The following is a 19,469-nucleotide window of genomic DNA, read 5'->3' on the forward strand; positions in this document are numbered from 1 at the left end:
GCACACAATGTAAGAGACATCGATCAGATTGTCCGCGAAATCTTACCGGAAATTATACTGAATACTTTCGCAGATATCACAAGAGAACGCGTTTAAAAGTTTGCGAGGTTCGTATAAAACTTAATGGTTGCAAGCATTGATATGTCGCTTTAAACGTTAGATGAGATGTAAGCCTAAATCTCTCAAGATTTTTTGTATAATTTGCTGTAAGTGAAACTTTTCCAATCCCGTGAAGCTATTTCGTCGCACGGGCCACGCAGGAATGTCGAGCAACTGGCGCTTACGCAACTTTTTGTGCACGCCCGGCCAAAATCTACTGTAATCTTCGCTTGAAAAAAAAAAAAAGATAAACGTGGAAACTTTTGTTTATTAGATGTGTGTAACAGATAACCCTGTACTAAGCTGACATTTACAATAAAGGAAGCCCGCCCTTTCCATCCAATATTTCTTGGTCTTTGGTTTTTTTTTCCCCAATGAAAGCAGCATCGATTCCCAATGATCAAAGGTAATTAACTTGGTCTTCAACAATCGACAAAAGAGATGAAATGACAATGACCAAGGGACTAGAAGAGAATCCGTGGCCTTTCGAGCTCAAGAATTTGAACACTCTACACAGCAGTTGAAAGGTTAAACTTTTTCCAAACCCCTTCGGTAACTGTCCGAAAACATATCTCCTTTCCACGATGTTCTCGATGATTAGTTTTTGTTCAGATTTTAATTAGCTAACCGAAAACACAGCTAAGCTTTCTTTAAACGCTTGCTGGAGGTCGTCCACGTACTTAACGTTCTCTGCAACTTGGCCATATTGCGAAAGACTTTACTACAAAGCAACGATTAGAATTTGGCGCGCACAGAAAGCTACGTAAGAGTAAGCACCAGTTGCTTGACATACCTGCGTGCTTTCGTCGCCCGTGCGACGAAATAACTTCACGGGATTGGAAAAGTTTCAGTCAACAAATTGTACAAACAATCTTGAAAGATTTAGGCTTACATCTCATCTAACGTTTAAAGCGACATATCAATGCCTGCAGCCATTATGTTTTACGCGAACCTCGCAAACTTTTAAACACGTTCTCTTGTGATACCTGCGAAAGTATTCAGTATAATTTCCGGTAAGATTTCGCGGACAATCTGATCGATTTCTCTTACATTGTGTGCTGAGACTGAAACTTTTCACCTCGGGCAAAGCTTCGTCGCACGGCCCAAACAAACTTAGCGAGCAACAGAGCTTGTTGTTTATGTGCGTGTTAAAACACACGAAAGGACTCCAAAGGACACTTCACTCTGATTGGGCAGAAAAACACAAAGATTTTCTGGCACCAATCAGATGCCAGAACGACTGCGACCGTTTGGAACTAGTCTTGTAAGACAATGTCCCCAGGGGCTCTTCTGCCCTTAACTTGAAATCGACTCACAGCCCCTGGGTCTCCGAGGATGGAAGGACACCCGCGAAGGTGGGAAGTAACCTTATGGCGTTTTACAGCAGGTGCAAATATTGCCTCAGCGAATATTTTCTCATAAAATCGTCTCAGAGATAGTTTCTCCTCTACAATTTTATACGTGATCTAGATTATCGGAAAGCTTAGGAGCTCACCTACACAGCAACAAAGAAATCGCCGCTTAACTTTCTTACCTTTAGTAATTAGAGCAATTCCAAACAGCCCAATACCTATCCACGATATTTTGTTGATGGCTTCCATCTCTCGTACGGAAGTTCGACGATACTCCACAACTGCTTCCAAGTCCGCTTTCAGTAAACACCTAGTTAGTTCTTTTCGAGCTTATGTACACTGATTATCCCCATCACAAATGACAAGACCGAAATATAAGTTGGGTATAAAAAAAAAACCGAATCGAAGAATATGTATCAAAACAACATTGTTCAAAACAACCGTAGACGTTCATCCGAGCTGAAAGAAGACTGGCTCTACATAGACTAAGACTCATTCCATCCGCAGCCAGACCTTATCGCTGGGGAACTGTCTTAAAACTAGTTTGAAATAGTTTTCACGCAGGGGAAGAACGGAGGTTTCCATGTGTCACGAAGAAACAGTATCAAACTTGTATCCTACTCGAGAGCTTGGCAAATGGTCAGGAGGCTCTGCATGAACCGACAAACAAGTAAAGAATCAAAACAGACAAATGCCGCCCGTTTCTTATACTTGTCTTTGTTTGTCTTTTTTCTTCATTTTAAAATTGGGGAAGTGTAAAAGTTTTTATCATGCACCTGTGCAAATTTGATCACCTCCAAGAAATGATGAACAACCCGGAAATGATCCACATTAGTGGGCCAATCTAAATATTAAAGCATTATAGTTTTGTCTAGCACCAACAAAACTAAGGCAAGGTCGTAGACCAAATATGCTCATATAGAAAAATTCCCCCCTAGCCCCCCTCCCCGAGCCCACTCCTCCAACCCCCCCCCCACTCCCCCTTTTTAAGGCCAGTTACGGTTTGTGCTCGATTAATTTTCAGCTGTTCTGAGTATGATTAAATTGATTGCACGCAATCATGCATCAACAGGTTTCTGTTAAGAATAACAAACTCCTTCTCTTGCACAAGTAGATCCTTATTACAGAGGGAAAAAAATCAAATGTGATTAGCTTAAAGGTTATTAGGGATTTTGAGCTACTCTGAATGACACTAGTTCTTGAACATCCTCGTTCAGTTTTAGGGATTTCTTTTCTGTTTCTTTCTTTCTTTTTTTTACCCTGCCATTAAATTCGCTGTGGTTTAGTAAACCGAAGTGAAAAAAAAAAAAAAAATACACCCAAATAACGTGACATGCACGCATCATGGACAAGACAATTGAAGCTGATACCCCGGGGACTATCTTATGAATAGTTTTGGCATTCGTCCATTGCGTCCAAGTCTTTTAGGAAGTGTTAGTTTATGTTAAATCTACATTGTCAGCGTGTTTTTTGTAAAAGGCAACTTGTTAGAACAAGAAGTATGATTTTCAGCATGACTTGTGAAGGAAGAAAATCCTATTAGTGATATTTAAATGGTGGAAATTTTCCCAAAGGATTGAGTGTCGCGCAAGACGTAACAACAATAAGTTTGCTTGTTTCTGTTGTCCCTGTTAGCGATTTTTTTGTTTACGTGTTGAATAATTTCTAAATTAGAAAGAATAATGTCTTAAGATGAACAGAAGACTTACACGACAATTCTCGTACATCCAACATGGCTTTAAATTACATTCGGCGATAGTAAAAGCAATCCAATACACACGCAAAATTCTTTAAAGTTAATCGAACTTTCCATCTTTTAGACAGCGTTTTCATGGGCTTGTCTATTCCTGTTATTGGCACGATTATGATGCTTCTCACGAGCGCGATGCAAACGATGACAACTTCACTGCTGTGTCACGACATGTTTAAGTAGTTACAGTTATAAATCCTTGTGTCATTTTTTCCCACCATAAACAAGTTTTGTCTTCCTGCGGAGGTGTACTTGCCACAGCCTAGAAGTTTTGAGCATAGCAAAGGTGAGCAGATATTTCCTAAACGGTCTTTAACATTTGAGGTGCTTTTCCACAGTATTAAGAATCCTTTTAAACTTTTCGGGGAATTGCTTTTGAAGATAAAGCCTTAGAAAACCTTTGCTTTTCTGTAAGAGCTAGGGTACCAAACATCAAAAGCCGGGGCAAAAGTTAGAGAATTAGTTTGTGCTAAAGACTGAATTACTACAAAGCATGATTATGTGTTCTCGTTTCACCCTCGTATATACTTGTTTACCTTTTCTCGAAAATGCTGTTTTTTTTCTTTTTTTTTTTTTTTTTATAGATATTTCCCGTTCAAACGTCGGGGCATCAGGTATCCGACCCTCTTTGTAGCCGTCGGCTTCGCTGTAAACTTCTTTCCTCTCACAATTTCAAGATAGAGTCATTCAGATAAATTGTGAGGTTCAACGCGTGTACTGATTTATAGATAGAGAACAAATCAGTCGAAAAACCTGGAATACCATTTGATATAATTTCACGTTTTTAACTGACTGAAATAAAGGGCAATTTTGAATTCTCAGCAGTTCAAGATTTAAAGGCCGCGTCACGCGACACGGAAACAGTCTATACGTATCTTATTAGATGTTTTGTTGCGTAGTATCAGTAAGTATTTTTACGAGTTGTGCCGTATTTTGACGAGCCCGTAGAGCGATTCAAAATAAAAGCAAAGAGCAAATATACTCAGTGACAGTATAAAACAAAATATTTTATAACAGATTTATTATCCAACACGCCAATTTGTTATTTTAGTGCGGGTGAATTTCGCGGATAGTTATTTGGGGGGAGTGCGTGGCAGAAGTATGCAAAGGACAGTTCTCATTGTTTTGGTCGTGTTGCTCTTTCTACTTTCTTCCATAAATATTAAATTTCATTGTCGTCTAACTACTTTTCTTCGTTCGATTTATCTAATCGATATTCGCCAGCCATTCCGACTTTTCGTCGTTAGAAAGCAGTTGAAATTGTTCGCCATTTTTCGTAACTTCAATCCAATTCGTCGCTTTCGCGATGCGAAGCAAAGTTGGATAATAAACTTATCTGAACAAGCAGCTTAAACTATTCAATAAGTCACAATGTTTTACTTAGAAGTGAGAGGTATAGTATGTTTACGAGGTCAGTTCATAAGAAAAATACGATAATCTTTTGGGTTTCGCTATTTTGTAATTTATGTCTTTGGCGTTGTAATAGAAGATGTAACCTTATAAGAAGAGGGTTAAGAGGTAGAAGAATCGTTGTAGAGGAAAATCTCATTAAGCGGTTTCAATAATTCAATCATTTGCATAAAAGAACAACAACATCAGCACTTTTAATGACTTTCAAGGGAAACTTCGAATTTCATCCAATAAAAGTGTCTGATATTTGATCTAATTTATAACATATGAAAACACCCTGTACCCGAAATACAGTCAAAATACACTGATGTATCCTTCTGAATTTTCCACATTCTAGAGATGGCCGACCTGATTAATATCTTTGTGACCTACAAGAAAACGAGGCGAGGCATTTCCAGTCCAAAAGGAGAAGATCGATATTCAAGGATTTTTCCCTCTTTTCCTTAAAGCCTTCTCCGATGTGTTACCGCGCGAAGTGGAGCTAAGTGATTTCAGGTTCCAGAAATACGATGAAAGACGCAAAACCTATGTGGATCTCCAGAGTGATGAGATTCTTAAAAATGGCATGGAACTTCGAGCTAAACTTCTAGGACAGGTACCGGTTAAAAAAGGCAATTCCTATTAAGTAGCGAGCTTAAAGTGGCATATTTTTTACTAGTAATAAGTCTCTAGAGCGCGTGTCACACGCGTAGTAGCTCGTTTCGAGTAATCAACGACTGAAAAAATTCAAATTTGACAATCTTCGGATTAGGAATGTCAACTGAAAGGAATGTTGCAGTGTAGTAGCGTTGAAGCAGTATGTGTTGAGTATCCGAGGAATCACCGACTTTTATTTCATGTTCTCACAGTATGATCGTATTGCTATCGTTTTGTTCTAGCGAGTTAAACTTGTGCACACACATTTTTTTTTCGTTTCCGATGAGATCACGCACCAGTGAATTTAAGCTATAGTGAGCAGATACCCAGAAATAAACATCGTAAACGCCAAACGCATAAAATGAAATGCCTGATCAGTGTAGCTGACGCAGTTTGCATCAAAATTTAATTTTACTCATCAATTTCTGTGTGGTTTTTGTTTATGCTTTAGTCTCCTATCAAGTTTCATGAAGTCCAGCAAAAAACCATTTATCGACTGTGGAGCCCAGTCAGCAATAAGAATGACGGTCTTGTGGTGAGAAACTCAAGCACCGACATTGTGACTTGCAGCGGGAGTTTTTCCTCGGGCCGTGACAGTAAGTACATAAAACTGTCTTGTTTAACGCTGGCTCCAATGTCTGCCAGAGGTCCATGAGACACTCCAATCGCAACATTGTTAGTACATGTCTCTTTAACAACTCTCCCCACATCCCTGTGTGTGATGGTGCCATCTTGAACAACTGTTCAAGTCGTTAAGCTACATATTCACGCAGAAACACTGAAGGAGGGAAGAGAGATGGGAATATTAACCGCCTCAATATTAGATGCTGCGTTTCGAATGTCACTTTACTCACTTTAACCTTCAAGAAATGACCGTCGATTTAGTAGCAGGTGGAAACAAAGGCTTTTTTCAAAGTAAAGTGGCGAGAATGTTACTTCTCAAACGCTAAAAGTGATCAAAATGAGGAGTGTATTTTCATTTCTTCCTTATATTTGTCAAGTGAGGCTCCCCATCCCAAACCTCTACCAAAATTTTGCGACCTTGGCCATTTCTATTTTGGGGCTAATAGGTTACTATGATTTCTTTGAAAGTTCATAGACATAACTTGTCTCGAGGAGCCCAGAGAACATTAATAAAGATATTGAACTGAACATTTTGCAGGTTTAGCAACTGGTATGACTTTTCAGCTGGTTGATTGAGGAACTCTTTTTAAATTACCGGTTTCATGGACCCTCAGAATAGGAACTGAAATGATGATCATCTATTACTACGTCAACTCTCCGTCCTTTGTTGTTTCCTGAAATTCATATACTTCCTCAAACTTATGTTTCAAATTTAGCTCTTATGGAGACCATCGAGGAAACAAGAGATATGACAACATTCTTTGGCCTGTTATTCAAAGATGACGCAAACAAAACGTTAGTACTGACTGGAAATGGAAAAGGTAACCCCATCACAGCCGTGGTAAGTAATGATAAAATCTATCTGATTCCTCTCTCCTTTGCTTGTCTATTCCCAAACCTTTCTATCTAGTAATCAGTATATATCGAGTCATTCTTATTTATTCCCATTTAAGCAATTTATTCCATTTTTTTTAATCATTCATAAATTTTTTCCAAGGCTTCTCCTCAAAATAACTGGGTACTATACGGAAAGCCTGCCTTTTTACTCTAAGGTAAATAAGAGCTCTTTTCGATCGGATGACGTAAAACGAAAATCAATGCTGTTAAGCACAGCGCGGAGTAAAGCAAAACTAAAGTAATCCCGTGTTACTTTCGACACTCAATTAGAAATTGCTAAATACATGGACGAAACAGTTTCATTAGTATCCAAGGTTATAGCTATGTAAAGCAGCAAGGGAAAAGAGCGTAATTCAACCATAGAGATTAAATCTTTAAATTCAAAGCAATTTTCAATTCAGGAAATACCACTGGGGGTGCAGACTCCAGACAACTCCATCTTTGAGCCTGATTACTTCTGGAGCTATACGATGTTCAAACAACGTAACAGCGACCACTATCTGGGATGTGATGCTAAAGGATATCTAACTCTGGTTGAAAATTGGAACCCGAAGTATCCGAATCCTCAAGCTCTTTTCATTCTTAATAAACCAGATAAATCTGTCTGAGACAGCCAAAGATCTGTTGAGCATTTCAACCTACTTGAATACAAAAAAGAAAGAATTAAGTGGGAAAATGTTGAATTATCGTAAGTTCTTCTAAAAGTAATCAGAGCATTAACCTCTAATAGTCGGAGGCTGTTCCAGTAATTTTTTGCGTTGTAGAAATAATTTGTTGATGGTTTTTTTTTTTTTTTATGTGGTAGTTCGTCATAATTAAGATCAGAAAATATCGTATCAGTATCCCCTGGTTGCTAAGGCTGCCGTGAAACCTGGCTGCTCTAATGTCTTGTTCTTTAGAAAAACGACTATGTTTACAATCTTCATAGACACAAAAAGATGAATTGGAGAAATATTTACTATTTGTAAGTTTTTCAAACGGTAATCAGTACCTGTAATCTCCTTTTAACCCCAATAACGCGAGTCTTCAAATTAATTCCTGAGATTAATGGAATTTGTAGTTGATTCTTTGATGTTGTACCCCGTCATCTTGTTGCAGCAAGGAAGACCAGGTGATATTATTATCTATTTGTTTATTATAAAAATGATTTCACCTGTGAAAGAGGAAAATTTCCCTAGATGACTTTTAACTCTTAGAATTCTTCGAGTCGGTGGCTTACGTCCGAACCGAACAGCTTGCAGACTCATATTACTGCATTTGAGCCGATTTTAAAATCTAGACTTGAACTGCAATGACCTTTGTAGTCTACCTATTATAATAAACCTCCAAAAATTTAGCCGATTATGTGTGGTCTTTTTCTATTTAATGGCTTAAAATTACTAAGTCAAATACTATCTCCGTAAAACTACATTCCTATCCTATGCAAGGAGTGAAAGGGAAAAGATAATTAGGCTGTTCAAAGTCGAGATAATTTCACTTTTCTTCCTGAATGCAGAGGCTCTAAAGTTCAGTGAGGGATCTACACGAACATGAGCGCTTTTGTGTTTCTTACCAATTTCGGGCTGTTGATTGGTCACCCTCCTAACCTTTCAGCAGTACAATAAGCAGATCGCCCCGCGCACGTTGACAGAATTAAGATACAGCCTTGAGGCGTGAGTAGTCCAGTGGTCAGTGCGCTGGACTCAGGGTCAGATGGCCCGGGTTCAAGTCCTGGCTGGGGCTTGACGTTGTGTCCTTAAGCAAGACGCTTCACTCACATTGCTTCGTCTTCTCGGATGGGACGTAAAGCCCGTCTCCTGCACCTATCAATTCAGGGATCTACACGAACATGAGAGCTTTTGTGTTTCTTACCAATGTCGGGCTGTTGATTGGTCACCCTCCTAACCTTTCAACAATAAGCAGATCGCCCCGCGCACGTTGACAGAATGAAGGTACAGCCTTGATTTGATTTCAAACTCTCACCACTCAATTAAATAATGAGTGAGTTGCCAGTAATCAGATCATTGCGATTGATTAGAGATTTTTGGGATCACCATAGGGTGAACATTCTATTTGCTGGAAGTAAATTTATGGCGAAGGGTTGTTGCGACGTCTAGAAAACCATATTGGAGAGAGATCCACGCTTTTTCGCCGCTGCTTTATCATAAATGGATTAATGTTATGTTAATACAAGGTAGGTGTTAGTTTTTGTTGGAATAACCACCAAATGTGTTGTAAAATAGAGCGATCAACTTATGAAAATATGAAATCGTCATCTCGTAATGGTCTTGACATATCACAAAATTTAGCTTAAATCGCTAGGAAATAATTTCTTTAATTTCTTCAGACGTATCTAGATATGCAGAGCCTGTTTTCATTCTTGTTGACGTATTGGATAAACAAAGTACGACATCTGAAACGAGTCGATGAAACATATACCTCCTTTCATCATCATCATCATCTTTATTTGCCTCATTTTAACAATTAAAAGATAGTTAATTGCAGCGATAACAGTTAGAAGGCGAGGAGACCCAAGAAGCCACCAGGCTTATGGGAGAGCCACCTCACTTACAATGATAAATTAAGTAAAGAAAAAGTGCTGCGAATGTGTGGCTTGGCCAATTCAGTGATTATTTAAGTAAAAACTCTTGCAATTTTGCTTTAAAGCTGAGAAAGTTTGACCAACGAGTGACTGAAATAGGGGGAGAGTTCCAAATTTTAGGACTTTGGTATAGAATTTTAAACTGCTTGACATTTGTACGGCACAAATGCGTTCGATAATTACTGGCTGTTCTGGTACCATAGTTGTGAATTTGGCTATTCCTTACAAAAAGATCAATAAGCAATGGGGGCAATAAATTATTTTTGAAATGAAACATAAATTTAGCGATTTCAAATGTATTGACTTGGAAAATATCTAAAATTTCTAGTTTGGAGAGTGAAGGGGCAGAGTGGCCTCGATAGTCTGAGTTGGTGATAGCCCGCACAGCTCGCTTTTGCAATTAATAAATTCTGTTTAAGTTAGATACGTATGTGGACGACCAGACCGAGAGAGAAGTCGTCAGCGGCGATAGAAGTGTTTTTAACCGAGCTGTTGCTCTTTGGAACGATGGAATAAGCGATGAAAAACACGAGGACACTCCTGAGTCAAGTAATAGTTTGTTAAAAAAAAAAAAATCCAAAGGTTTTTGAGCGGCCATTTTTCTCCTCGAGCTCCTTGGAGGATCTTGTCAGGAAAAGCAAGATCACGGGAACTCCGACAGAAACTGTAGACATGTATTCAGTCGTGCATCGCTCCTTCAGCGACCCGTTTGTACTTATTCTTCATCGCAAAAAGAAAAGGTCAAGTTTGGAACCGATTATCAACGCTGGTTCGTTCTCATAGAACAAAACTGTTATGTTTTTGGGGTTGCAGAAGAGTATACACACACACAAAATGGCGGGTCAATAGCAAGATTATATTGATAATAGCACATGGTAACATTACCGCTGCATACTACGCGGGCTCACAACAAACGGACAGTCCAGAACATCTCCGTACTGTAACAAAAACAAATAACCAACGTAGGTGTTTAATCACTTTCATGAATCACATGATATTTGATGCTTTAACACACTAACATCAATCTCGTGCTGTCTCGAGGTAGCTGTTTTACCGCTCTTTTGTAGAAATTACTAAGCCACGACAGCGCTAGGAGTGAAAACGCTTTGATGAGTTATTTCTTTGCGATTTATAGCCAATATTTCTATTTTTCATGACCTTTACGCGATGTCAGTTTCACAATAAACCTTGCGAATGGAGAAAAGTTAATCGGTCAATTTTGCCACAGGTTTCATAGTTATTCAAACAAAACTTTCACTACATTTAAATCAACATTATCCTAATCAATTTCTTATAAAACAGAGGCGAAAAGCGATAATCTGTCTCCGAAATCTTTTTTTTGAACGTTGAAACTGCCATTCTTCATCGCAGGCAGTCATAGCGGGCTGCAATGTTTGCACCGTGTCGATCCCACAATTCAATGACGTTTCGAATTCGATACAAAATTGTTCTATACATACAATTCGACACTAAATGAGGTCGACTTGATTTATCAACAAAGTCGATTTGCTAAAGGTATAAAGACGTTTCGATACAACTTCAATCATGTTCGATACAAACTAATGAGGTCTACCCGTGTTCGATAAAAGAAGTTAAAAAGAAGTCACGAGGGCAATAGTATCGAGATATACCGTTGCTACGAGAAGAGATTGCATCTCCGATGGAATTCAAATTAATGGAGCGAACCCATCGACCGTATGATTCAAGAAAGACAAAAGAAAGATGTGTACACAAACGTAAAATCAGCGATCGACTATTTTTGTCCCATTTTGTTTGAAAGGGCTAGATTAAGTCTCAGCAAGTTAATTTGACCAAGTTTAATTATAAACTGCAGTTTATATTCTCTTGGTTCCATCCAGGAGATGGGCTGCCTTGGGTATCGTTACTGCCCTCACTGATTAAAGATGCTCCATACGACTTTCTACATGTATCTAATCGACTTCAGTTTAATTGTATTGTATGAATTTGTACCCAAACGAATTTCCTTCGAAACAATTGTAAGTCAATCATTTTAAAAGTTGTTACCCGAATAAAAATGTTAAAATTGTCACCAGGAATGGATATTGGGCCACTGTGAGTCAGAATACCTGCTACCACCGCCCAGCGTGGTATATTCCTGTAATCCCGTACAAGCGACAAACGGACAGTTGCACCATGTTCAATAGCCATCTTTGGTATGAAAGTTATCACAGCTCTTCCACTCGCCTTTGTATTTGACTCTGTCATATCTTTTTGGTAAAGTTTCTGAATCTAAAAGAAATGGAATTAGATAGTGAATAAAGGTCTTGCAAAACCTTTCGTAGTTTACGCAAGTCTAGAACCATTTTCAAACTCTATCTGAATGTAATGATATATAATGTATGGCATGCATTAAAAAAGAAGAAAAACGTTAATAGAACAAGGGAGGGGTTAAGTTTCTGGAGAAACTGTGGTACTGCGTTGTTGGGGAGGTTTTAGAAGATAATTTGGTTTGATCAACTGAGTTGATAATGTAATTGAGTAGCGACCACTAAGAGTTCCTAAAGCTGACGTCTCGACCGTTAGCCATTGGTCAGAACCAATAAAATAGAAGTACAATTCGTTTCAGAATTCTAAGGATTAGAACTGGGTAACAGAATTTAATGAATCAAATTTAAGTCAGGTTTTCTTAAAATACTTTATCTTGTAGCTCGCTATTGCGATTTTTTAATTGTATAGCAGGAGCTAAAGGAAATGCCATAGACAAAAGCAAAACAACACTGATATTTGAAACTCCTCTTCAGTGGGGACAGAGCAAACTGGATACTGAAAGCAGAACAAAAAGTTAACTAAACAAAACTCTAGTTGAATAAAACGATGTCTCTTAGCTTCAATGTTCATAATGGCAAAGAAAAAGAAAAATGTACCAGCTCCGTTGTCTCGTTTGTTACGGATTCATTGCAAGGCGAGTTTATCCCCGTTCTTTTTAACTCATACATAATTCAGAATTGGCCTTTGCAAAACTTCTTGATTCTTTAAGCGCCCTTGGAACCTTCGATACAGCGATCTTCCATAGTTTAAATTTTCATGGACAATCAAATTGAGGCAGCCATTTGAAAAATAATCGCACGCTTGCTTGATGGGTCGACCTTAAATCTTTGGCACAAGAGACAAAGAAGCGATTAAAAATGTTACACCTGCCTTTCGCTTTATTAGCCGTACGAGCAGTAGCGCCGCTTAGGTCCCGTCCACACGTATCCGGAGATTTTTGTATCCGCAAATTTTTTTTATGCGGATATACCTAGCGTCCACACGTGTCCGCCATATACGCTCGTATCCGGAGATTTCTGTATACGCTCTCCAGAGTGGAAATTTCTGTATACGCTGTGTATCCGGATACGTGTGGGCGCTCGTATCCGTATATTTTTGTAAACGCTGACGTCACAGTATCAGAACCAGTCTTTTTCTGCGCGAGATTTTCCAAAATGGCGGCGAGCAGAAACGTTGTGTGTTCAATGCTACTAGGACTACTTTCAAGCCTAATAGCGAGTCTCGAGCTAAATGCTGCAATGTTAAATCTAAACTTTAACTACTTGAGAAGACGTATAAGGAGTATGCGGCTTCTAACCATATCTGATTCAGGAATCAGACGCCAAAGACTTCTCACAGGAGCGGGAAGACAACTAGCACGGCCACCAAGATTCTGGGTCCGACCAGGAAGAACTAGTGCTTGGTGGACAACTTCGTGGGTGGAATAATGATTGAGGAAGAGTAAAGAGAGAATTTTAGAATGAGCCGTGGTTCTCTCTACAAATTAGCCGACGAACTGAGGCCATCTATCGAAGGAAAAATAATGAGGACTCCAGTTGATGTCATAAAACAAGTTGCAGTCACGCTGTATTACTTGAGTGATGAGGGAAGGTTACGAAAGACAGCGAATGCCTTTGGTATTTCAAGACAAGTTGTAGCTAAGATTGTGCGTAAAGTATGTAAGGTCATCACTGTGCATCTTGGAAAGAAGTATATAAAACTTCCTTTCACAGAAGAAGAAGTGACAAACCTGGTGAAGAAGTTCCATAGAGCACATTGTTTTCCCCAGTAATTAGGCGCCATAGACGGGACTCATATGCAAATTAAACAGTCCAAAACCAACTCGACAGATTATATCAAAAGAAAAAGCCATTACACTTTAAATGTTCAAGCTGCATGTGGTTATAGCTATTGTTTTATGGATGTTGTAGAGAAGAGGCCAGGAAGTGTCCATGATGCCAGAGTCTTTTCCAATTCAAAGCTCAATTTCTTTCTTAAAAGTGAGACCATCCCACCATGTAGACGACAGGTGCTTCCTGATGAAGAACCAATTCCAGTTTAGCTGCTTGGAGACCCTGCATACCCCCTGATGCCTTATTTCATGCAGGAATACTCAAATGGTGGCTCCACAGTTCAAGAGCAGTACTTCGTCATGACACTATGCCAGTCAGGTATGGTGATTGAATGTTCATATGGCCGATTAAAAGCACGATTTGGTGCACTTAGGCGAGCCATGAACATCAACATAACTGAGCTGCCAAATGTCATCTATGCCTGTTTTGTTCTTCATAATAGGAATGATAATTATGATGATGATAATGGCTATCAGGATAATGATAATTAACAATTATTCCACGAGCGCACATTGGATATTTAGTAAGTAAACCCCTTCGGGCGGCTGGTATGTCGGCTGATAATGTCCGCGAATGAGAGATTGTCCGAAAAATGAATATTTGGCCAAGTAACGAAGCTTCGAGGGCAAATATGAAATTTTGAGGACAATTTCAGCCAAGGACATTATCAACCGACATACCAGCAGCCAGAACGGGGTTTATTTATTTTATAACCCTCCCATTAATTTTCACATCGCAATTAAACTGCGCGTAAACAAAGTAAAAAGGCCAGTGGGGATCTGATGGCAAATGCGTGTGAATGACGCAAGCAAGAAAGTACGTTTGATTGGTTTAAATAACTCTATTTTCAGTGTGATTGGACCAAAACTTGACAAGCTCTCATTTGAAATTAACTCTTATTGATCAAAAACTAAAAAATTTGGCAATTATTGTTCATATTTTCCAACGTACTATTCAAAAACTTTTTTTTGTACTTTCCGGAGCAGCTTTTGCGACCAGGGGCCCGTTTCTCGAAGGTCCTGGTAACTTAACGGACCCGTGAAACTATTATGTTTTCCTTTAAGATGGGGATTTCATAAGTTTTGAAAATTATACAAAAAAACTATCTGATCAGCTAAAGAAACAAAAACGACTCGTTTATGGTGCCAGAACCTGCTTCCCTATCCTTTAAATTTTGATTTTAAAACATGGATTCGGGCCCGTTAAATTACCGAGACTTTCGAGAAACGTGCCACAGCTCCTTAATGTCACTATCCCTTGACTTAATAAAAGGCTCTGTGAGCCAACTCGGGAATTAGATAAGCTAATGTAATTTATGTGTCGTCAATAGAAATTGATGTTTAAGTTGCATACTAGAGTGTGAATCGTTCTAAGAAGTGTTGAACTGGTAAATGAACGTTTTGAGGAATATGATGTGAATTTAAATTAGGCCTCAAAGACAGAAAATATGGTCTGGGTAGGAGTTAGTGTAAGACAATCACTGTTCCAGATTTTACTGTAAAGATTTGTAGAAAGAAATCTCAAAAGAGTGCTGTTTTGTTTATCGAAAAACTATTGTTGCAATACTAAGCTCGGTATTTACTTGCGACGAAAGCATAGGGATAAGCATATAATAGCCTATGCGCTGGATGGAACGCTCGGACATAAGGATAAGCATATATGCATAAGATTATCAAAAGGTTGCGTTCTTTCTATGCTTATGCTGTCTATTGAGTCATACCGTAGATGGCCTTGTGTTACTGCCATAATCGTGGTAACTTTCGATTCCCTGTTACGAAGGAGTGGTTGGATGAAATCCGCAGCGCGAAAGTACATTTTTCGTTTTGCTTAACCGCCCGTCAAGCAGGACGCCCATATCTCATTGATTGAAGATGGCATAAGCATGCCGAAACATGTCTCTCAAGAAAGTTGTCTATTTCTTACAAGATTATTATTATGATGATAATGAAGTCGACGATGGTGATGATGATGATGACGATGTGTTGATCACGTAAAAAGCTACCCTTCTCCATTTACAAACGATCTTATGTCTCTGCTTCTGTGAACGTGTCAACAGCCGGTAAAAGCGAGTTTTGAAGGCTTATACTATATTGCGAAACGAAACAAAACGAAACGAAATTGTTGCGAAAAGAAACGGAACGAAATTTTACGAAATGGCGTTTTTGCGCCTTTATTTAGCAAATGTGTCCTCTTCGTCCGAAACAAAATGTGTCCACTAATGAAATGATCAATATTTCTTAGAGCCTGGTCACCTCTCATTTCATTGACCATAATAGAACTCGTTTCGCAAAGTAGTAATTTTGACAGAATGACTATTTTGCGAAATGGCGTTTTTTCACCTTTATTTTGGAAATATGTCCTCTTCGTCCGAAAAAAATGTGTCCAATAATAAAATGATCAATATTTCTAAAAGCCTGGTCACCTCTCATTTTATTGACCATAATAGAACTCGTTTCGGAAAGTAATATTTTTGACAAAATTACTATTTTGCGAAATGGCGTTTTTTCACCTACATTTAGCAAATATGTCCTCTTTGCCCGAAACAAAATGAAAGACAACTACTTGTTCTTGTACTCAATTGCTCTTTGAAGGCTTGGAGTTTACTCTTTATTGTTGTTATAATTCTCTTTTCTGTTCTGCTCTGTATTCCTTGTATTTTGTTCTGTTCTATTTGTGGTTGCCGCAACTCGATTTTATAGTTGACCAACAACCCACATGCCTGACTGGCGAGCCGATCCATATGACTTGGTTTAACGGTTTATTGTTTGGTCACAACAATTTCCTCTCCAAAATTTCTTTCCCAAGCCTGGGTAGTATGGTCAATGTAAATCGAGGTGAGCAAAATAAGAAACCGTCACAAAGCATCATCTGGCACAAGAATTAATTAAGAATACTTGGGAAATCCTTGCGATTTGGAATTGGTTCCAGAACAAAATGTCTTTAACCAATCAATATGCAACTCTTTTGCTGCATACGTGTTTGCTGTGTTGTCTTTTCCATGGCGCAGATCAAATGAAACATCTTCTACAAAATCAGAAGTTTAAAGCTTGGCAATTAATTTGGTGAAATCTGCCGCTTTTTGTGGCCCCGTGCTTCGTGAGAGAATGAGATTTGGGATTTTACTAGCCTGATTGTACACTTGTTTCCTGTTGCGGGAATGTCAGAGGTGATCAGGCTCTAAGAAATATTGATCATTTTATTAGTCGACACATTTTGTTTCCGACGAAGGGGACATATTTGCTAAATAAAGGTGAAAAAAACGCCATTTCGCAAAATAGTAATTCTGGTACTCTCAACTTTAGGCAGTTAGTTAACACCCGTTCGACTGCGTTGGGACCGAACTGATAGATATTAATTGAATTAGTTAAAGCAAAAAAAAAAACAACAACAACAACAAAAAGAAAAAAAAAAAACAAACAGACAACAAAAAAAAAGTTTTAATTATTTTGTGTTAGATAAGTTAAGTTTTCCATATAATCTTTCCCCACCGTCCGCATCGAGGACGATGCTTAATTTAGGCGGGGAGGAATGTTGTAGAGCGTTTTCAAGGCTTGATATTTCAAGTATTTTTAGGTTTGCCTTTTGTTTTATTAAGTCTCGCCTTTTCGCCCCTACGTGCTATTTTGATGAATCTATAGCTTTGATCATTTATTTTTAGTGTGTGCTTGAACTTGGCTCAGCACTTACCGTGCTAGACATTTTTAATCCCTTGTTGTGGTTGAGGATAACTAGTTTACTAGGTGGTCATGTTTGAGTTGGTAAAACTGACCTTGAGTCTTACCCACACTGAACGTCCTGTTTTGGAAATTCCCAGGGTTAGCTAACCCAAACATGTCTGTGATTTTTGTATTTAATACTGGAGCACTCCTTGCTGAAAGAAGTAGAAAATAAGCAGTGGAACAAGAGAGAGAAAATTAGCGTAGTAGAAGCAGCAGTTTAAGGAAATAAAGAAGAAAATTACAGAGTCTCTGTACCTCTCGTTAATTCGCCAAGCGAGTGGTGAAACCCCCACAACACTACTTTGCGAAACGCGTTCTAGTATGGTCAATAAAATGAGAGGTGACCAGGCTCTTAGAAATACTTGATCATTATATTAGTGGACACATTCTGTTTCGGACGAAGAGGACATATTTGCTAAATAAAGGTGAAAAAACGCCATTTCGCAAAATAGTAATTCTGGCAAAACTACTATTTTGCGAAACGCGTTCTAGTATGATCAATAAAATGAGAGGTGACCAGGCTCTTAGAAATACTTGATCATTTCACTAGTGGACACATTTTGTTTCGGACGAAGACGACATATTTGCTAAATAAAGGTGAAAAATCGCCATTTCGCAAAATAGTAATTCTGGGAAAATTATTACTTTGCAAAACGAGTTCTATTATGGTCAATAAAATGAGAGGTCACCAGGCTCTTAGAAATACTGATCATTTTATTAGTAGAAACATTTTGTTTCAGAAGAACAGAACATATTTGCTAAAAACAAAGGTAAAAAAAACGCCATTTCGCAAAATAGTAATTCTGTTAAAATTACTACTTTGCGAAACGAGTTCTATTAAACATTTGACTGCCTTGTTTTTGAAATGTTTTTATCAAAGAACTGAAACCAACGCTAAACAAACAGTGCACTTCAAATCGAGCCAAACTATTTGTTTAGAACAATTCGTGCTACGATTATTTTATTATTTTACTATTTTATTCTTTTATTCTCTTCCATTGAAACTTGTTTACACTTTTTCACAAATTTTAGCGTTCGCCACATTTTATCTTCTTCAACTTGCTTCAACATATTTATGCTGATTTGGAAGACTTACTCACTTGAAAATAACCTCAGAGAAGTTGAAACGTCGTGACTTCTTAGCGCTAGCTTTTATTTCAAAGTCGATTTCTAAGAAACTACTTATTAAGAATTCTATTATGGTCAATAAAATGAGAGGTGACCAGGCTCTTAGAAATATTGATAATTTTATTAGTGGAAACATTTTCTTTCGGAAGAACAAGACATATTTGCTAAATAAAGGTGAAAAAACGCCATTTCGCAAAATAGTAATTCTGGCAAGTATACTACTTTGCGAAACGAGTTCTATTATGGTCAATAAAATGAGAGGTGAACGGGCTCTTAGAAATATTGACCATTTTATTAGTGGGCACATTTTGTTTCGGACGAAGAGGACATATTTGCTAAATAAAAGTGAAAAAACGCCATTTCGCAAAATAGTAATTCGGTCAAAATTACTACTTTGCGAAACGAGTACTAGTATGGTTAGTAAAAGAGAGGAGACCACACTCTTAGAAATATTGATCATTTTATTAGTGGACACAGTTTGTTTCGGACGAAGAGGACATATTTGCTAAATAAAGGCGAAAAAACGCCATTTCGCAAAATTTCGGCTCGTTTCGTTTCGTTTCGTTTCGCAAAATAGTATAAGCCAGTTTTGAAGAGGGTTTCCCATTACTCAAATATGAAGTGAACCAATCTTTAACAATACCACGGATACCATAGAACTCAAGTTTTGTAAGAAGTATCTCATGGTTTACAGTATCAAAAGCTTTACTTAAGTCCAAGAATATTCCACAGGAATACTCAAGGTCTTCAATTGCCTTTTGCACTTTATCAATAATACTTAGTATATAGTACTGCATGAACAGTTGAATGATGGGAACGAAAGCCAAATTTCTTGCTGTAAATTAGTTGATTCTTTGCTAAATAATTGGAAAGTCTATTACGAAAACTAAGACCCTCGAAAACTAAGACCTAAGACCGAAGACCCGTCTTAGGTTTCGAGATTAGGAAACTACGACCCCCTAAAATCGAATCCGTCGAAATATAAAGTCAAATTGTAATCAAAATAGGTCTAATTTGTCAAATTATCTCCTTTCCGATCCTTTCCACCAAGTTTTAGGTCAAATTTAACGCTAAAGTTAGGGGGCTTAGTTTTCCTAAATACGAAAACTAAGACTCTCCCCAAACCATTCTGTAAAATTTCTTTAAAGTCCA

At 38.2% G+C, this 19,469-nt stretch overlaps 1 pseudogene across 1 annotated transcript; it reads left to right on the forward strand.

The window, feature by feature from the left end:
• Positions 1-3,797: 3,797 nt before the first annotated feature.
• On the forward strand, positions 3,798-8,104 carry LOC148716749 (uncharacterized; annotated as a pseudogene). The gene is made up of 4 exons (XR_015995439.1): positions 3,798-5,206; positions 5,699-5,843; positions 6,588-6,712; positions 7,170-8,104. The product of XR_015995439.1 is annotated as an uncharacterized LOC148716749 (transcript).
• Positions 8,105-19,469: the final 11,365 nt, after the last annotated feature.

Source organism: Stylophora pistillata, chromosome 14 (assembly GCF_964205215.1).
Source record: "Stylophora pistillata chromosome 14, jaStyPist1.2, whole genome shotgun sequence".
Classification (NCBI taxonomy): Eukaryota; Metazoa; Cnidaria; class Anthozoa; order Scleractinia; family Pocilloporidae; genus Stylophora; species Stylophora pistillata.